General features: G+C 33.9%; 1 protein-coding gene across 2 annotated transcripts in view; it reads left to right on the forward strand.

Moving 5' to 3' along the window:
* LOC132700997 (uncharacterized) overlaps positions 1-18,213 on the forward strand; it is a 76,667-nt gene that overhangs the window by 34,293 nt on the left and 24,161 nt on the right. Inside the window, exons 2-3 of one of the 2 annotated variants that reach the window (XM_060668602.1) lie at positions 2,184-2,232; positions 15,447-15,509. The gene's annotated coding sequence lies outside the window, so the exon portion shown is untranslated. The remainder of the gene's footprint in view (positions 1-2,183; positions 2,233-15,446; positions 15,510-18,213) is intronic. The other variant, XM_060668604.1, reaches the window with a different exon arrangement.

The following is an 18,213-nucleotide window of genomic DNA, read 5'->3' on the forward strand; positions in this document are numbered from 1 at the left end:
TAACAAGAACTGTAAGAATTATAGAAGAAACTCGCTACTATATAATCCATTGAAACTGTTTCAATAACAGAAACAACACACCGTTTAGAAAGAAAGAACGAAAATGTAAAACCTGCTTTATTATTCTCTGAATAATAGAAATTAAACAGTTTAAAAAGTTATCTCTGCAAAATGCTAGCTTTATCCCACGTATTTTTTTCGCACGTATTTTTTAATTATTTGTGTCGTTTCAAAGATCGCCGACTTCTAGAGTTCTCCTGCACTAAACTTCGAAATATGTACTTCTCTTAGTTATTTCTTTAAGTTAGGTGTTATGGTTCACATCCCAACTCCTGGTACTTTTGAATTTTTTCCGTATCTTTCGATTGATGAAATTTTTTTGTGCATGCACCCAGTATAAAGTGTCTTGTATATCTCGCCGAACTTCAATGTTACGGAAAACTTGGGTAAATATTAAAATTTGTAGAAATAATACCGATTTCCAATGACATTTCTTCAAATATCTCGCGCACCCTGCATGATAGATGAAACCTGAAACTCTCTCTTTTTTTGCCCCTAATCGACACACGCTGTACATAATCCAAAAAATGCCGTCATCGTGTTTAGATTGAATGCGAGATATTGCGATCTTCCTATAGATTTTTTCAAATATCTAAATACAAAAATTGTAGTTCTCGTTGCGGCCTGTAATACTGTTTGAATAATTAGTCATATTTTTTACAAATTTTAACTGATGGTCAATAAATTACTTTGCAATAGAACAATTTTTAGGGTCTTTTAGATTTTTGTCCAAAATGTGTGAAATAAATATATGGTACCGGACGTTCCGCGTCTGCTGGTCAAAGAATTTTGCCGATCGGATTAACAGTTTTCGAGAAAATAATTTTTGTCTGGAAGCCAGAATAACCCAAAAAAAAACAAATTTTTTAAAAAATACTTGTCGAAATTTGATTGATCCCAGCTTCAACTATTTAGATGTGGGTATGGACTTTTATTTCTCTCCTAAAATTGAAGTCGATAGTTACAAATTTGAGACACCTATGACATTTTTAAAAATAGCACAGAATATCCCGAACACCCTGTACAATAGGTGAAAACGTTTAATACAAATGTTTTAGCTAACTATGCGGGCTATATAGCCAGGTAGAAGAAACTGACAACTCGATCACAGTCTTCTAGTTATGGTTGATTATCATTATAAAGGAAGCCGAATCTCAGTTCAGTGCAGATTACCAACGCACCCTGTACATTTTTTAAAAATCATCAAGAATAGAGGTTTTTGGTTCGGATCTGGCTTGTCTTTTGGTTCAATAATTTTTTCGATAATATATACCATTTCTGAGAAATGCTTTTTTTTTTTGAAACCCTGCAAATGCGGTTTTTAAATTTTGAATTTGAGCCGAATCTCAGAGCGCTTGCTTAAGCCGTTCGGAAGTTCGCGTTTTTGAAAAGTGATCATTTCTGTACCAATGGGTTTCCCGTTGCCGAGATATGAGTTTCGTTGCCAAGCGCGCATACTTTCGAAAAATTAGATTTCTTAACAAGTGCAGACAATTTTGCTCTAATTTATACGTTCTAACTCTTCGAGATTCCAATTACTTTGATTTTTGTGTTATTCAACAATTCAACAAAGGCCCTTAATCTGATTCAATTATGGAGTCGCATTTTTGATAATGCGTTTAAAATAGCTTACGCACTCGCATCTACAATTAATTAATTTAATTAAAATTATCAAGTATTTAACACAGTCTATAACTGAACAAAGCGGAAGATAACCGGTCTCGGGAGAATTTAATTAAATTTATAAAAAAAAGTTTCGCAATCAATTTAAAAATTAATTATAACTGACGTTAACTTGTGCAATAAATGAAATCGTAATCTAATCTACCGGTTCGATAATTAGTACATTAACTTAATAAAACTCATTTCGGAGTATGACTGTAATATCGAAGGGGATACGACCTTGCCTTCCAGGTGTAGGTTAAAAAGTCTAAAATTTGTCACATTAATGTACGAGCTCACGTAGGACAGACTATACATGATGCCCACCTCTTGGATCCACGCTGTTTGGTATTCAGATTATAAAACTAGTTTGTTTATTTAAACGACGACGATAAAAACTCGTATTTTCGTTCTTTATTTATTTTTGTGTACTAACCACATGTCGCGTCCTTTTGTTTCAGGCAAGTGGCCTGTCCTGGAGATTTATCGTCGGTTTTGCTGTAATATCTTGTAAGTAAATCTAATATTATTTCTCGCTAGTCTGTCAGGATAAGCGCGTTTAATTAGTTTTATGGTTACATTATAGATTTATGTTTGTCTTCGATCGTGCACGATTCGCGGTATCCAAACAACGCGCGCGGTTCATTGTACGAAATAAAAAAAAATATCTGTATTTAACGGATGTAACGAGGGTGTGGCCGTTTATATACGTGGATCAATTATTGATAAGCTTGAGTTCCTCTACTTGTCACCGAGGCAATGCGAGCAAGATAAGAATGAAAGCTATAATCTGCAGAGAGGACTCGGCCTCTGAAAAATTAAATAGAGTGAATTTTATTTTATTAATAATTTCGTTCTCTCGTGTTTCAAATAAATTTGATTAAATATGAAGAAACGTGGAAGGGCCAAGAACACAACTCTTTGTTTCCTTTTTTTATAGCTAATCCACCCTACCTAATTCAGATGTTATTTTATGTCTTTATGTAGTCTTATTCCCTATCACGGCTATCAAACTGAAACTAAAAAATAGTTTCAAAAAATAATTTAAAGTTTCATTGTGTAACTTAAAACGTATTACAAGTAAAATTAACATTTAAGGCGACATATAATTATATAGATATACAATGCAAAGTAGAACTAAGATTTGCTACTCCCTAGTCTCATATACCAGTGTATTTGTTGTACGAGGTTTGTGAATTCTGACGGTCACGTGATACGCCACTCATAATTCGTGCTGTGTTAGAAAAAGTATAGTATGCAACACGTGGCAAACTTCTTCAGTTGCTTCCTTTATTAAACATTCACTCCAAATCAAACTTGTGACTAAAATCGCTTTAATCAAACTTGTTGCTTAATATGCTAAACTGTCATTATTTCATTACCACTATATGATCTTACGAATAGTTAAACCAAATTCAATTATACTTACAGTGGCAAGGACTAATTTTTATAAGAAAATGTCTAACATAATCTTGACACAGTTTTGGAGAAACGTAAATTTTGATTGAAAACTAATTTCAAACTTAAACATGTGTAGGTGTAGTTTACTGAGGTTCGACGAGAGGCAAATCGTTGAGAACTTTTAATTAATTTAATTTAATAAAAAAAGAACATTGTTAGCACTTTTTAATAATTTTTAGTGAAAAGGTAATTTTTATCAGTGACTCATTTTATTAACATTTATCTAGGATTGGCAGAATTCATTTCCTTGAATCACTCAGCAGGGATCAATAAAGATACCTATTGCGACACTCTTTATGATAATATCTTTGTTATAATTCTCCTCAAAAGTTTCGCTTATATTATTAAGCAAATTTTCAATACCAGTAAGATGTAAATCTGTCTAATTTGCAGAATAATAGTGTAAGTTATGTAATAATAAATCTGCTTAGATTTAAACTGCTGTTTGTTGAGTTGTCTGTGAGGATCATATACAGATATCGGTAGTTAAGGTTTTTTTTTAAATATGGTATATTCGACAATTTTTGGTTACAAAGGCTTATTTTTCAAATATTAGTAAGTAGGTGGCCTAGTGGCCCTGTATATGCTCCACCCACGCGCACGTCCCATTCAAACTGAATATTGTCTAATTGACAGGCTGTAGCGGGATTTATTAGTTGAAAGTGAGATTTAAAATGCACCGCGAATATACCATTATTGAATGTCCCTAATCGTATTTTTTTTAAGCTGCCTTTAAAGTGATTGTAAAATCAGAATAGGCAAGGCCTCCAAATGCATCATGCAAAGAAAAAGAAGTAAATTTCATATTCATTTCCAATATACGGTGTAAATATTTAAAAAAGAACTTATTGTGCAAACATCCTTACGTAGGCACCACGCCTCCAATGAAGGTGATGGTGATCATTTTCATCATTTGTGATCAAAGATTCCAAAATATTCATAAAAATACTTAACTGAAAATGAGCCATAAATTTCAACATAGTCGGGCAACAAGTGTGGTAAACGGCATTGGACTCACGAGTTTATTTGACACGAGCGGAGCGCAGCGGTGTTTTGTAAAAATGTACCCAAAAACGAATACACAGAAAAATGTTGTGCAACATATCAGACAATTTGATTACTACTATACTATACTATAAGCTACAATTAAAATCTAGTGGGCTAGTCGGTAAGTAAAGTGACATTTATAATTTATAATAGAAATTTTACATACCGTTCAAATGAACCTTAATGGTTTTTACAGTTTTTATATTAATATCTTGCCAAGAGTAATTGTACCATTTTCAAATATCCATGTCTCATCAGTACAAACAAAACAAAATTGAAGTTTAGGAACTGCTGTTTCTTGCTTATATGATCTTAAAAATTTAATCCTCTTATAAGCTCTATCCATGGATGATTTTTTGATTTTTCTTCCAATTACAGTCTTATTCCTTAAATAAACTACTTAGTGATCAATTGTAAAAGTTAATTATACATCATAACGTTTTAAAATCGTGTTTATTCCGCTGTTAATATGACATATCCAATAATCGATCTCTCTCTGTTTAACGTACACAGTTTAAAAGAGACAACAATAGCAGAACCGATAGGAACGATAAACGAGTAGGTTTAATGGCAACTGATAAATATGTTGTTTGAATGGTACGAAATTTAGTATTCCGATAATCTGTTATTATTTTTAATTTGTCAAATTGTGATTTTCTTGTGACGGTAGTAGAAAAAGTATAATATATAACACGCTTGGTAAACTCTTTATCTCACTCGTTTATTAAGCACTCGCTCCGCTCGTGCCAAATTAACTCATATGCCGTTTACCGCACTTGTTGCATAATATACTATTTTCTACTCCTTTCTGTTAAATACCTCATTTCGAACCTAGCGTGTGGAAAGTGTCAGTTTACTACGTCCGTTTCGTTTTCCACGGATCCAAAATATATTCGGAGATATTACCGCACTTGAATTTCGACGTTTGTCAATTCTGACGGTCATGTCAGTGAATGTATTCGTGTTGTTTTGCAAGAATGACCCAAAAACTAGCGGTCGCAGAAAAAGCATATTATGCAACACGTTCGCTAAACTTTTTAAGTCACTCGCTTATTAATCCACTCGCTCCGCTCGTCCCCAATAAACTCTTGAGTGAAATGCCATTTACCACACTTGTTGCATTGCCCCCTGTATCCAGTAGTTATATGGTGTCGGTTTAGAAAAATATTTAATTTCTTAAAACGGATACTTTTCTCCAGGGATAACGCTATATCCTGTCCGGTTCGCAGGTAATCCGGAACGTTTAAGGGAAAACAAAACAAACGTTCACCTCACGCGAAATAGCCCCGGGCACTCTACAAGGTGTTCCTTACCGCCGAGGCACTACTGGTTTTGGTAAATAATAAATCGGCGCGGACGACGATGATCGTTCGTATTATTGAATTAAACGCGAACGAGTTTTTCGTTTTGTTATTTGGACGCAAAATGGCAGGCCGCCCACTCGCCTCACATAAGTATACCGGTTTTTCGATTCCAAATGTGTTGGTGTAAAAGAATTTATAGTTGTAATTAATGGTCTGGCTTAATGATGTTTTCGATCTGTTTGGTGTGTCCATTCCGAGATAGAGCGAACCGCATTTTAATCTGGATTTTTAGCGTTCTTTGCCCCTCACTCGATCTCTCTTTCTCTGTCGTTATGTGGTTTTTTTTGTTTCTTAGGCCGCTCATTTACATTTCGCGCCGATACCACTTCTTGGCCGGCATCGACGGGCGAATATATTTCAAATTATTTTTTCCTAGATTTCGAAAACCGATACGCGGAGAACCACTTGAGAATGTAATTATGTGGTTGCGGGCAGAAGATTCTATCTGTCTATCGGTGCGAAATTATTATATTATCTCGTTTTGCGCCTACTTCGCTTTTCAGAAGCGCGAACGCTGAAAGGTCTAAGAGAACTGGAGAGGTCGTTGAGAACGATCGTACAGGGTGATTTGGTGAAATGTGAGTCAGTAAGGCGAACGAGACTACGTCGCATCCGTGCAAAAAATGTATCTTTTTCATTATTTGTAAATGAATTCTTTCTTACAATATAGCTAATAGATAATATATTGGCTCTACTACGTCAAAAATTGATACCTGGCCATTGCGCCATTTAAATTTGTTAAATATGAGAAATCTCGCGCATGCGCATGTTAAATGGGCCTTTTCCTCTATTTTGGCCTATATGGTTTTCTAAAAACTAGTTTAATCAATTAATATCAGATAACAAAGACTTAAGTCAAATTGAAGTCAGAGAATTTACGATCAAATTCAATTTTACAGATTTTTTTTGTAACAAACAACTGCCTAGTTTAAACTCTGTTACTACTCTATTACTTTTTGGATTTTGTTTTGTAGAACTTAAATCTCGAAGGTCTCAACACAAAATAATTTTTTGTTTTCATTAACCTCAATACATGATCACATGTATTTATTTCGTACTAACAATTTATTTTAGATGAATTTAGATTGTGGTTTATACGCCACAAAAGTTGGTGATCTGACGGAAGTACTTGCATAACAAATTTCCTTCGTTAAAAAAGCACTTCATAATATTTTGAAATAAAAAATTTAGAGAATTTTAGGATTTGGTGCTTTCTCATTAGTGTGAATTTGCTTGTTCCTCCCTTGCTCAATTTGACTATATTTTACTCTTCAATCAAAATAATAATTTTTTTAACTTCATGCAGAGTTTTTTCTTTTTCTCTTCTTTTTTTGAGAAATGTAAGACCTCGATATGTAAAAAACATTTTATTGAACACTAAATCTAAGTTATGCTCGAATATTGGAGCTAATGAAAATGAGAGAAATTAAAACAATGAAGCATGCCTATTTTTACTCACTCTTCGCCATCTTCTAACTCAGGTTTAACATATGCCTTGCTTAGAGTTCCATTTATGGCCTAAATTTTAAAGAAAAATAAGTTTTACTTGAAGAAAATATCTAGAATCACATCTAGAAATCGTGAAAATTTTAAATTTACAAAAAAGATTTTTGTGTCGGAAGGGACCAAATCACTGAAATTTTCATTTTCTATGTCGACGTATCGACTCCTTGTTGTTCCATTCTCACGATATAGGAGTGTTAGATTTCTTCGTTCTGCGTCCTGATTCTGGCCACATCCTTTACTTTTTTAAGTATGTAAGTTGATACTGCTAACAATATGTCCCTATAAAGAATAAAAAAGAAGGCAGAATAAATGAAGGTGAAGGTACTCATACTAGAGAAACGTAATCTAAATTTTAAAAATCTTCTCATTATGTTGCCAGATCTACTTAAAAATCATTTAAAATTAGATATTTTAGAAATTTTAAATAGAACATCCTGTAAACTATTAGGTTACTGCTTTTGCGCAAAACTTGTGAGTTATAAATTAATTAAAAAAAAGTATTAACAACTAATAATAATAAAATGAAAATTGTTGATAATTTGCAAACAGAGGTAGAGAGAAAGGGCGGCATAGGACAAAAGTTGATTTCAAAGTCATCCTGTATGTTCATTCGCGGCACAGACGCGTTTAAAACCGTACGTCTAATAAAGGGTTCTGCGATAGCGTCTAGCGTTTTGTAGAAGTGCCAATAATTCAGCTGCCACACCCCTAGCTGTGAAGCGATTATATATAATCGCTCCATAGCTTCCAGTTATTTGTATCTATCTTCTGTTGCTGGCTCTCCGCTTCGAAGCAGATTATAAGCAATTGTGGTTGGCAAACTCTCCATTATAAAATCCGAGTTAAAAACGCCGTATGATATTATTATGAATTAGTTTGCTTTTTGTAGTATCGAAGAAAATATATCGCGGCGGTAGCGTGAGAAAATAAGGCTCGCGACCTTTTTTTTGTCCGTTCGCGCTTAATTTTAAAACTATCGGGTAGGTATTTCGCGTGTTAGGCACTAATTTATTGCGAGTCAGCGTTTCCGTGCACAATCTGTAACATTTATTCAAACTAAAGTTGACAGTTAATTGCGAAAAATTGAGATTTAAGTTCAATGTAACTGTTTGTGCCGTTAATAATCTGATTGCATAATAATAATAATATGGTTTCCCTAGACGACTGGTAAGCAATCGTACGTTCATAAAAGCAAGCAATAACTAACATAAGGTATATTATTTAAATCAGCTTCAAAGGACAATTAAAATATTTTATCTTATCAAAAGATGTTGGCAAAAGGTTCGTAATAGAGTAATATATATTTTTTCCAACATTAAAATTGGTAGTTAGTTAGCTCACTAGGTGAATCGACTCTTTGTAGTACGATTGGTCCAGCTCTTGCGTTTTAAAACCATTTGATTATTGCAACTTTAGGCTGAGACAAAGATATTAATTGGGTCACGTGGGAATGCAAACATTTCGTTCAATGTGAAATTAATTCTAAAATTATCTTTCATTGTATTTATTTTATCATTCTAGACATCATTTTCTCTTTATCAACCCTAGAAAATATCAATAAAAACAAATGAGCGTCGCGAAGTTGAGAATAATGAACGCTTTTTAAATAGAACACCGTGATTTATTACGAACATTTTTGAATTAATCCAAATGTGGAAATAATTTAATCCAATCAAAAAGTTGATAAAAAGAAAACCCGATACCACTTTTAAATTCAATATTTTAAATGAACTTGGTAGGGGGGTGGGTGTCATGTAGCGATTAATTTAGAATAATATTTTATCCACCAATGATTATAAAAGCTAATTTGACTGTTTTGGTTTTTGGTTTTAAATTGAGGTCGATCTATGTATGCATAAACAAGCTTTAAAGTTCAATTAAAACTTTTTTGCTAGTTGATTCTATATTGCAGAAATTTTGAGACTGTGTCTATCATACACAATCAGTTAATTAGTAGCTAAATAATTTAGTAGTTTAGCATCATGGTATACATTTTTTTCTTATCGAAATATTCAAATGACAGTATCGAATTGGAACATGTCAGAAGGATTTTGTGCCAAAAAGCAAAAATATGCATCATGGGCAGAGCTATATCTCATCGTAGAGACTTATGATAAAATTTATGACTTAAGTTGCTAAAATAGGACCACGCAAAATATTTTCAAATTTCTTAAATGCTCTCCCGCCATCTTAAACCTTAAAAACGATTTTCCTGTAAAAATCAACCTAGTAAATGTACCAAAATGATATATGTTCTTTTAAGCTAAGCACTTTTTGAAGTGTCCATTAAGGTAAAGTGGTGGAAGAAGATTAAATGTATTTTCAAATAAACATCTGTAACTCCTAAACGACTTAGGAGATTTTAACAAACTTGTCTCTTTGGAAAGAGAATTTATTCTTTATATTTATATTTTTTAGACACGGTTTTATTTTCTTTATTAATTCTTTGAAAAATTTATTGCAATAACACAATTTTTTTCTTCAAAAATCAACGGTATCTAAATAGTTTAGTAATAACCGTATCCTAATATCTTTTTTCTAACTTCTTCAACATCTTCTTTATTCGAATCTTTGTTCAAGACTCAATGATAAAATTTACATATTTTTTTTATAAATCATGGTAAAGTATTCTTAGTTCAAAAACCTTAGAAAATGTGTTAGGGCATAATAATAAAGGCATATAATATGCAAATACGGAGGAAATATAAGAAATCCTTAAAATCATCTTGTGTAATTTGTGTGCATTGCACACCCAAGTAAGGTGTTCAAACTATTAAAATTCCTTTTACATAGAGTCGATAGGTTGGCGGTATATTCAGAATGTCTTCAAAATACATTCTTATCTGGTGACCGTGTACACTTCAGACTACGTCTATTGCCTTCGTTCATGGGTACTGCGGTAGCGCTCCCATTAGAGCACTAACTTCTCAATAAACTCGATCAACTTTACAATTCGATGCGAATATTTACGGTTATAATGGTGCTGGCGATTTCAGAAACACGTTAAACGATTATTCATTTAGAGTGCCGGTATTTTTCATTGGGTAGTAGATTAACATATTTCTCGAGCAAAACCATCAATTTTCCGTTCGGTTCTCGGTGATATTCGAACGCGCGGCTTATTTTACCGATTTATTATATCATATATTTCCCATTTATCATATTAATTCCGAGCAATTATTTCCTCCGAAGGCGATGTTCTTTCGTTTCTGCATTTTTAAACGACCATTGTTGCCCATGCGCATTCTTGCGAGCGAACTCTTTTCCAACCAACGATCATTTGCATTATTCTTAATGAATGTATTCTTCTCTCTTTCACTTCGGATTATTCCTATTCATTTTGTTAAAACGCCTGCGATATTGAGGTCACAAATATGGGGATCCTGCGATGGGACCGCACGTTTATTTGAATTGTATTCAGGACTTATATTTTAAAATTATTATTACTACTACCAGAAAGCATCACACATTTTTAAATAAAAACGAGTAGGATAACTAGGTAGCATTTTTAGATAGTCTAACATCTGTTAAATAGTTAATTCTGAAAAAAAAAATGGTAATGCATTTTGAATACGAATTTTTCAAACTTTAATTTATATTAAAAGTTGAGTATAAAAACGTTTAAAATAACGAAGGCGTCTTTCTCGGCAAGATTTATTATTAATTAAGTTTCCCAATTCCTACAACACGGTAAGTTTAAAAGGATAATGAAGTAACTTCTGGTAGAGAATCCATTGTATAGAGCTGATGAATACTTGGTGCTTTTTAAGCAAACAACACCCAATTCTTAATTGACGTAATTGTTTTTCGTCAAACCGCTGGTGATATCTGCTAATTTGATGTTTTGTAAAACTTATCAATGGTTAATAAATAAAGTCCTTCTTAATATAAACAATAAAGAAAATTCTTTAGAAATCATACGAACATGTTGGGTATGTAGAAATAAAAAAAGAAAGATTATATTATCCTGGTTTGATAATATTTTACGTTTTTTTTACAATTCTGCATGCCATTCAAACCATTATAATTTGATATTATCGGAATATGTGGGATTAGAGATCTTCGTTATTGGAAAACCATCAGTACCGTTAATTTTGAAATTTATATAAAATAGAAAGAAAGAAAGAGAGAGAGAGAGATTGCTCATTATTTTCTCTTAAAGATGTGAGTATCAGATCTTTGAAGTTTTTGGGAAAGTCTGAAAAAGCTTCACTTTTGATTTGCTAAAAATTTAATAATATTAATGTTGGAACTTTCAACCAATACCAGCGAATTGCACATCATTTCGTATGCGAATTTGACCTCCATTGTACGGGAGGGCCCAAAATTTTAATTCATTTCGTTTCCGAGTCGATCTGCCTTTGTTTGACGCCGAAGTTTCTAGAATCACGTCACTTCCTGTCGTGATTTGTTTTGCGCGACGAGACGATATTGTTCCCGCGAAAGTCGGGAGATTCTTGTCACATTCTTTGTTCTTATCTAATTGCCTTATTGTGTTTCCAGGTATTATTAGAATTTTCGTGACGCGTGGTGAGTGGTTATTGTTTAAAATTGTAGCGAGGCTGAGGCTCTAATGGAAAAAGAACGGAAAAGAAGAATTAGCCTTATGGAAGAAATGAACTTGACGTCTTTATTTTTTGCGTTCGTGCGTTTACAATTTTGCTAACTTCGCTTTCTAGATATTCTGAGAATTTCGTTAAATATTTGGAATTTTTTCTTGCAAAAATCGCCTCTGCCGCGACAAATAACTAAAACGCATACCAAAATGTTCAAGAAAGGGCTCAAGTATGTGTACTAGAAATTTAAAAGCATATATAGACTATGTTTTCCTCACTCTAGTGGTTAAAACAAGAAAAATGTTCTCTTATATAGCGCAGACAGAAAAGACTAGCAACTTGATACTTAATAGCGTCAGGTCTGGATCTGCCTGAACGGTGACCACATTCTGCCATAATTTTATGGCAAAATTATAACACGGAAATTGAATCCCAATGCAAAATTACTAAGAAACTTTCATGATAAGAAAAGTTACATTAGCAATTTCAATGGACGCTTCTTGCAATAAGTCTCACTGGTAAATATTAATAAATACCGTGTAACCGCCAGGTTTGTCAATAAATAGAATGGTAAACTATTAAAAGCAAAAAACACGTGAAATCAGAATGGGTAACCAAGTCATTAGAAAAATTATGCGATGTGAAACGCTTTAATGTATTTCATTTTACAAACCCAAAAGCTAACCAACAGGCAGACGAGGCTGCCCAATTACAGGATAGGCCATATAAAATATAAGATTAGGTAAACATGGTCGGGAATACAAAAAAATACTTAACTACAATGTTATAAAATTTTGTATACAGATGTAGGTTTAAGTAGAATAAGTCCGTATCTTCGTTGTTCAGAAAAACACAGTTATTGTACGCACGAGTACATCTAATAGTTAGAATCTGATTGTTTCTGTAGAAAAAGTGAGGCTAGTGCGTACTCGATAAGAATTAGCATTAAAAGCTAAGTGACTTGTGCATAAGGTTACTTTATAAGATTGTTGACAATTTTATAAAGAAAAATTACGTCTAAGAAATTTCTGCGTGTTTCTAGCTACCTTAATTTATAAAACTGAAGGTTATTTTCGCCCGAAAACTAGCATCTGTCTCTATATCTAAAATTAAGGCTTCTAAAAAGCTTTTTTTGGACACTCTCTATCCGTTCGATATACTTGCGTTAGATCGGATTCCATACGGTGAATGAGAATTCCAAGATGGTTTTGATCATAAATTATAATGACTGATTTGTGGTTGTGAAAGCCTTTGGTATTACGTAATACAAAACCAAGATTTCTCAAGCCCTTTACAATATTTTCTACATGTGCTTCAAATATTAACTCAGACCAGCACGATGCCTATATCTTTAACTTGAATAACTCTCTTAAGTTTTATATTGTAAAATTTTAAATCATTATTAATAGGTGATTTTTACAGCACATAGTAAACCTATCGAGATCATTCTGGAGTTCTAAAATATCCGAATGGGAATGATTTTTTTTTTACTTTTAAATCATTTGTTTATAACAGCTATTTATCATAACCTAAAAAAAAGTGATACGGGTTCAAATAACGTGAACATTTGTGGAGCAGTATGGCTCAGCGTTAAGTGTCAAGAATGGAGAATTTGTAAATGTCTGCAATGTTCATATAGTTAATCTTCTCTGTGCACTTTAAAAGCAAAAACCTTAACAAGTCCTTTTTGAACGTGCCCAAGAGGTGTAAGTTAAGTAAAGAAGTGACATGCTCCATTCTAAGCCGTTGAAAATAACAAATCGAAGAATATTTCATAGAAGTACTTATTTAATTTGTGCGAAAATAATTTTCATAAAAGCAAATTGGTTTCCCACGAGCCCTTTATTTCCTTTGAGTGTTAACGAAAATCGATAGCAATGGAATCCATCCTTATTTACCGAATGTAACAGTGACGCGGTGATGATATAGTGGCTCATTAAAATTTTTGCTAGGCATAAGCTAATGCGATAGGCAATATTGAAAGAAGATAGAAGCGAAAATTTAAAGTCAATGTATTTTACACGAACCATAAACCTTTAGGAATTTGTTGCTCCAAACCGTGTGCAGTCTCGGCAGTAAGGAGCGTTCACGTTCGACCCGATATAAAGTATCACAAGATCCGATATAAATCAGCGTTTTTCCTCGACTCATTTAACTTTGCCGTATAATCGAAATTCACCTTGCTCACGCTCTAGGAAGTGCCCTGCCCCGACTAAAGATATAATCGCCGGTCTAACGTAATAATAACGATCTCACATGGGGGGTCAAAACCTTTCCGCGGACATTTTTCGTATACGAGACGCATATTTAATCATTTATATGGCGTACCCTATTGGCATAAACAACAACTTAATCGATATAATGATTTTGCTGTATCACATCGCGTGGAATCTCCCTCCGAATATATCTCTGTCATCGTTGGTCAGTATTTGAATTATCGGGCCGATCTCGTCGATGTAGAAAATATTACAATTTCAACATTGAATCGCGCTGCTTGATACGATCGCCATTAATAATTTAATGGAGATTAATCACTTTCTTTTTCAATCCAAGACGTATTTCTATTCCCAAAACAAGAGGAAAACAATATTTTATATTAAACAGTGTCAACTTTTCTTCTTGCGTCTGCAAAATCGGCGACTAATCGATCATTAAAAACCAATTACATAACTAAGGCTATACTACAAATGCTGTTTTCCAGGATTTCCGCAAATTAAATAACTCAAAAGATGCCTTACGCCGAAGGCTTTCCTGCAAGAATATAATTAAAGAGAAAGAGGTACTTTTAATAGAAACATTTTTATTCCTCTTTTCACTTCGTCGATACATTTTCGTAAAACAGCACGATTAAATTGTCAAAGCGACGTGTGACGTGAGCATCAGAACAGACAAACGTCAAAATACCTACGGGGGCTACAATCTACCGAAAATATCCCAACCCGCGATTAAAATATTTGAAATGCCTGCGACAGTGTTTAATGAAACTGGTGTTTTAAAAAGTTGGGAGTGGGGGAATATTTTTCGTTAGAATGAAGGAAAAAAAGAATTCAAATTATATCCGGGAAAAAATTGGTCGGCATTTTGAGAAAAATTAATATTGCTTAGTGATTTCTGCATAAAATCGCAGTTGGTCAAGAAAATCTGGAAAGGCAAGAAATTTAGTGGACACCCGTCAATATATGAAAATTCTAGCTCATAGGATTATAAATATTACCACTTAGTTTGCTAGTTTCATTTTCAATATTTTAATATTGAATTATTAATAAAAATCAATAATTATTACAAAAGTTGTGTAGATGCTTCTATTGGACTCAGATGTCTGCACTGCTTGGCTCTAAATAGGACCTTATTTACATTAGCCTCATTCAAGTAAAATCTAAACAAGGTTTCTACTTTACCAAACTTTGTGGCTCTGTGGTTGTTGTCCGACCTATTACAGAAAATCTCTAAGATCCTCGACTTCAGTTGATTATAGTTTTTGTCCACAGATCGAGCTAATAATAGAACTCCAATCAAAGAAATTGACTCGACATTTATTCCGTTTGGAGCGACTAAACCCGAATTATTGTCTGCAATCCAACCCGAGGCCATAAATTATAATTTGCGTATCAGTTGGCTTTCCCTTTTTGTTTAGAATCCAATTACATTGTTCGACGAAGCAGTATGCGTTCGTACGCTGTATATCGGACAATGGATTTTTTTTTACAAAATGGAAATACAATATAGCAAGCAAATATTCACGAATGTAATCGAAACTTTTCGAGTAATTCCGAACTCCCTTTCGTTTCAGACCCAGCCCAACGGCCATGTAAACACAAATGTGCTGCTGAAACTGTGTGAGGTAAACTTAAAGGTGAGTATTTTCAAACTTTGATTAAACTTAAACTAGTTTTAAATAAGTGTCTGCCGTCGTAAACAAAACAACGCCGCAAAACGAGTGGCTTATTATATTGAAGTAACAGGTCCCTCTTCAACAGTTTGACCCTAGTTAGATGCAAAATTTTTTTTTGGTCATCAGTCTTATATATTAAATTTCAATTTATTATTATATTTTTTAGGGACGTCTTAGTTAGATAGAAGATGGACTGTTTTTACTTAAAAGGATTGAATTTATTAAATAGAAACGGAAACTATAAAGTTTTGAAAAAAATCTTAAAAGAATCTTAGATTGAAAAGGTAATAGTTTTTTGCAACCGGCAGGCATTAGCCATCGGATATAACTAACCAAAACAAACCAAAACTATTTAAAAAGTTACCAACAGATACGGACCTGTGCGTATTGGCTGTGCAATTCTCAAGGTATATTTGTTACCTTGGCTTGCCCAATTAATGTTATTTTTACGAACGGTTATCGTACGCTCGAACTGCGATATGTCGCTGCAATTTGTTGTTTGCCTTATTTACTTTCAAAAAGGTCAATATGGCCGTCGAGGTAGCCCATAAGCAATTAATTGCTATGTAAGTAGCAAAAAAAAAAAAATAACGAAGCGGCGGTTAACGCCAATAAAGGAAAACGGTTGCCTAAAGCCCAAGCTACACTGCAGCAGATCTATTTCAGTTTCATCAAACGGAACGTCGGCATTTGTTTCGGGTGTCATCTCCTTCACGAGCTCGTATCGAGCAGTCTAATGGGAACGTAGCTTAATGTTTTATTAGGCGTTTTATTAATGGTTAAGTTCAAAACCTGTATTCGTAACGTTGGAAGCAGTTATTTTTCATGTTTGACCCCTAATAACGTTATACATGATAAACCTGTTCCGCCAAAAATGGAAATTCCCGACGCAACTGTATCGATTTTGAATACATTCCGTTTTTTCGTAAAGGGACTTTATGTATTCCGTCATCAAAAGGTTTCTCAGCCCTTACCATCAAAGGCCGTTATCGTAATATCGTTATTACAAACAAGTTAACATGGAGCAAAAATTTCAAACAATGCTACTTTCAGATTCAAAATGAATGTGTATTTATTAGCGACATTTTATTATGTTATTGTCCTAAAAAGTGAAAATACTGTGGGCTACAGTTACTAGAATATGTAGCTCAGCTAGCTTTCCACGGACTTTGAGATGATGAATCGATGAATGGTTAAGTGAATCGACGAAATTCAGTGAATTTCATTTTATTTCAATTTGGGTGCAATACACCCTACTAACAATGTGGTTATTCATAGTAGACTAGAGCACACTCATTTCAGAAGAATATCTTGTAAAAGAAAATGGTGTCTCCAACTACGTGGTCAGAAAAATTAATTGACCCACCAGAACCTCCCTGTCAGCCTGCTTCCAGACCACGAGCAATAGTCAAGCTGAGTTTGTATGAGGTCAGAAAGACAAGAAAATGAAGCTAGTTTGGACGAACCTAGGTCAAGGACAAACTCTGGTTGCTCTCATTGAGGAAGGGCTGAATTTTTTCTCTGGGAAAACACAATGCATTAAACATTGATATATATGCAATATTAAATGTATGTATGGAATAAGTTATTATTTTACTTGAATTTTGAACATAAAGGAGCGTCACTATAACGAATATTTGTACTTTATATCGAGATTATAATTCTGAGCAACTGCGTGACATCAACTCATGGCCTTTGATTAGACCGCCGTAGAAATCGTCGAAACGTGAACTGCCCTAAGTACTCGCTTACAACAAATTCCTTTTAAGCACCCATTGAAGCATCGACCTTGAACAAACGTAACAGAGCTCGACATATGGCGTTCAGATCAACTCACTGACTCAGAACCCGCTCCTCATCAATTTCGATAAGTTCACATCGTTATCGACGTTCCTCGTGTTTACCCTAATGATCTAGCTTTTACTCGGTCAGTGAATATTACTGCTAATTAACTTTTTTGCCAAGTATCATCTAAAAATCGACTTCGATTAATGCTAAAGCGCTACCTTCAATCAGCCTTGACGTCATTACAGTTCGATTTTGTTCCGCCACACGCGTCGGTTGAATTTCTCGGAAAATTTTTCTGCACATCACCCTATATGAAGCGAAGTTTAATTGCGTTTCATGTGCTCAAACCGCAGATTAACGCGATAACTTTGGCTGTAGCAAGTGCGCCGACTGCGGAATTGTTGGGGATTTTAAATTTAATCGGAACCGTGCGGCTGCTGCGGCTGCAATTATCCGGGGGAGTACGGGGACTTTAATCCTTTTTTTTTGTTATACAGCTTGCAACATAAGATTAACTGCGTCGAAAATTAAAGTATCTGACTCTGAAAACTTCCAAAGGTCAGTGGATTCAAAGCGACGACTGAAAGCCTTTAAAAATAGGTGACATGAAAACTTTCGAACAAAATTCAAATCGGGAAGTGCTAAATATTCCCAAGTTTCAAAACCAAGTTTTACTGTGTTTGAAAAGTTTAAACGTTTCATCATCCAGTGTGACTTAAACAAAAACAAAATAGGTATAAAATCAATTTCTAGGGAAAATAGTTTTTGTAAAATTTCATGTTACATAAATTTTTAACATCTTACCTATGAATATAGCAAAATACGACAATATTTTTTGTCTCTCTTCCTCCAAAAATACTCTACACACTTTAACTAT

The sequence above is a fragment of the Cylas formicarius genome, unplaced genomic scaffold (assembly GCF_029955315.1).
Source record: "Cylas formicarius isolate icCylForm1 unplaced genomic scaffold, icCylForm1.1 PGA_scaffold_4__25_contigs__length_36172078, whole genome shotgun sequence".
NCBI classification, from domain to species: Eukaryota; Metazoa; Arthropoda; class Insecta; order Coleoptera; family Brentidae; genus Cylas; species Cylas formicarius.